General features: G+C 46.2%; 1 pseudogene; it reads left to right on the top strand.

Moving 5' to 3' along the window:
* The first annotated feature begins 2,124 nt into the window (after positions 1–2,124).
* Positions 2,125–2,698, top strand: LOC149995854 (large ribosomal subunit protein eL18 pseudogene; annotated as a pseudogene).
* Positions 2,699–3,575: the final 877 nt, after the last annotated feature.

Genomic DNA, 3,575 nt, shown 5'->3' with positions numbered 1-3,575 from the left:
ATTAGGAGAAATATATAAAGTGTGGAGAATATTAGGGAGATGTCCAAGAATAGACACACTAAAGACCGGAATTGCATTGTTACAATTGCAAATCGCAAAGACAAATGTGCGAAAAGGTGAACCAAGGGTGAGGTGCTTGCCTGTGCATGTTGTGTGTGTGTGTGTGTGTGTGTGTGTGTGTGTGTGTGTGTAAATGACTGGCAGAACTCTATTTCTGGAGCATTATTCTAAGGACCGCACAGGAGGCATGTGTTCCTGGAACAATGACAAGCACACAGGCCCCACCTGGGTGCCAATAGTGACATATATGTGAGGGAGGTGCTTCCACGTGCCTCTTCCCATCTGCTTCCCAGGCTTTGAACAGAATGGAAATGCTGAGAGGCACGGCCAAGCCAGAGCCACTGCTGTCATTTGGCCCAAGGACACCTGCCCTCATGGTGCTTGGCACAACCCAGGTCATCCACACGGTGACGAGAGCAGCAGTCTGGGCCTGTCCATTACAGGACTCACACATGCACTGAAGGGCTATTTTCTTCACAACTATGTCTCCTTAGAAAAGCTGAGAGGCCATGAAAATGGAGAGTTGAGAATCCAGAGCCTGGAGGGTAAGGTCCCTCTAGCATGTGTTGGGTCCCTTGTTCAGTCCCCCGTTTCTTAGCCATGGGAGGGGTCTCACCTGTGGAGTTCTTGCCTGTGTTCTTCTCCTGGGCCTCTCCTGGTGTAATTCTGCCATCTGTCATGTGGAGTATTCCGGGAGAGGCCTTCCTATTCCTGTAGCCTGCAGAGGGATGACAGATGAACGTGGGGGAAGAAAACACCCATGGCCCCCCTCTCTGAGTGGGCTCGTGTGACTGTAAGTAAAGCAGACTCATTGCATGTGAGCTTTGGAAAAGGATACACTCCCAGCGTCGAGGGTTATATCTTCCTTGCTGCGTTCCTCTTTCTTGTATATCTTTTCCCCCTTGTATTTATTTTTGGTAAAAGGAGAGAATCCTAAAGAAAAAGAAAAAAGAAAAAGAATTGAAAGTAGGGGTGGGGGAGAATTTGACTACAAAAGAGCAACACAGGGAATTTTAGGGGTGAAAGAACTGTTCTGTATCCTGATGGTGACGGTTACGTAACTATGCATTTGTGAGAATTCATGGAACTCTGTGCCCCCAAAGTGACACCTGCTCTTTATAAAGTATAAAGTACATTTGTAAAGCTTTTCAGATGTGTCACTAGCCCTCGTAGCTCACTTTATGAAAAAGATAATAATGTGAATTAAAGGGACAAGGAAATGTTTATTTAACTTGACTGAATTGTCCTGTTCCATCCAACATGGTAGCCCCCGTCACGTGTGACGGTAGCGCACTTACATGGATAATCAGATGGAGACACACTTTAGGTGTAAGAGCCACATCAGAGCTCAAGGGACTTCATACAAAACATGTAAAATAGGTCATTAATATTTTTTATAAATTGGTTATGTGTTGAGAGATGGTAGTCTTTTGGATATATAATGAAATAAAATACACTATTAAAATCAATTTCACTTGTTTATTTGTAACTTTTTGAAACAGGACTACGACGACATTTAAAATGACATCCGTGGCTTGCATGTTTCTGTTGGAGAGTGTTGGCTGACAGTGTGCATAGGATATAGGTAGAGGTATCATGGAATCTGTCATTCATTTGGAAACTCCCTTGCTAGCTGCCCCCACCGCACCCTAATTCCATATTCATCCCCCAGTGACCTCTCACTGAAGCTGAAAGACGGTAAAAGATGGCAACCGAGCAAGACTTCGGAAGTAGGATAAACACTGCTGTAAAAGGGGAGCTCCCTTTGCTGCAGAAAATGAGCCTAAATCCACCAGTCGACCTGTGAGTGGGCTGGAAGTCAGGGCAGGAAGACCCGCAGGTATGGGCCAGATAAATTGAATGTGTAATACCAACATGCAGACTTTTATCGCGACGTAGATTCAGTACCAGTGTGTCCAGCTGCCATCAGAGTTGTCTCCTGTGGTGTAAAATGACAAGTTGAATTTGAGGTCCCACTTGGCATCACAGTCTTTTTGGGGTGCTGCCCTATGTTGTGACCTAGGGCATAGGTGTGCAGCAGAGGGGAGAAGGAGAAGGCACATCATGGCAGTAGGCATCCACCGCAACCAAGACTGAAAGTTTCAGCGCCAAGGAGCCCAAGAGTCAGGACTCCTACCTAAGGCTGTCGCTCAAGCCGTACATGTCTCTGGCCAGGCGATCCAACTCCACCTTCAAGCAGCTGATGCTGAAGAGGTTGTTCATGGGGTGCACCACCTGGCTGCCTCTGTCGCTTCCTGGGATAATGCAGAAGACGAAGCGTCCCGGCCGGGGGTGCAAAACCGCTGCGGTGGCAGGGACTGTAACTGGTGACGTGCATGTCCAGGAGGTGACCAAACTGAAGGTGGATGCGCTTTGTGTGAGCAGCTGTGCCTGGGACCACATCCTCAAGGGTGGGTCCAAAATCCTCACCTTCGACCAGCTAGCCCTGGACTGCCCTGAGGGCTGTGGCACCGTCTTGCAAGGGTCCAGAGGTGTGTGGGCATTTCAGCAAGGCCCCAGGAACCCCTCACAGCCACACCGAACCCCATCACGATCCAAGGGCTGGAAGTTCCAGAGCGCAAGAGGCCATTGGCCAGCCCCGGCTACACCGACTAACCCAGATCCTACTTTGTTTTGAAAAGATTTTGGATGCTGAAAAAAAACAAAACAAAACAGAGGGGAGAAAGTGCTTTATTGTGTAGATGTTTCTTATCACACATTATTTCTTTTAATGCCCACAGCAACCACGTGAGGTAAATAGAATTGTCTTCATTTCCACAAAAGAGGGAGGTGATCCTGGAGATTTTAAGGATCTTAATAGAAGTCAGGCATATAGTAAGGTTTGGCATGGAGTGGTAAATAGTAAGGGGCCAGGCCAGGCACCCAAGCCTTCTAGAAGATTCTAAATCCAAATGTGTGAATTTTCCTGAAAAAAAAAAAAAAAATCTGCTGATGTAACTCTTAGCAGAGTCATGTATTTCTGCTGAATCATCTTCAGAATGATGACCTGCTTGGATGGCCTGCCAGGGTTCAGAACTTGCTGAACTGGGGGCTCCTTTCATTCTGTTGAAGATTATCAGTGTGTCTAGTGAGCCTTCCTTGTTTTCTAGGTGTTAAATGAGAGGGAACAATGCAGTCAAATGTTGATATTCTGTAGCTTTTCTCTGCTTAGTCATGCCACGTAAGCACCTTGGTGTGTGAGAAGAAACATTTCCTGAAGGCATGAACATGGGCTTATTTTTCTCTACAATTTAGAAAGCGTTCTTACACATAACATCTAATTTTACTTTGCCTTGGCAAAACAGACCACAGCGAGGCCAAGTGTTTCCGTAGCAGTGGTTAATCAAGGTTACTTCTTTTCAATCAATCATTATCTTTGCTCCAAAGCAGAGATTTTCAACTGGCGAGCTGCAAGGGTTTTTGGAACATGCAGTACCTGACTATTTAGTCCGGGGTCATTGACCTCTTTTTACTTAGATTGTCAAATACAAAAATAGCAACAGCCAACGCAACAA

The sequence above is a fragment of the Furipterus horrens genome, unplaced genomic scaffold (assembly GCF_987537825.1).
Source record: "Furipterus horrens unplaced genomic scaffold, mFurHor1.1.pri manual_scaffold_12, whole genome shotgun sequence".
Taxonomy (NCBI): Eukaryota; Metazoa; Chordata; class Mammalia; order Chiroptera; family Furipteridae; genus Furipterus; species Furipterus horrens.
Note: the sequence above shows the minus strand (reverse complement) of the source record. Positions and strands in the feature narration are given on the sequence as shown.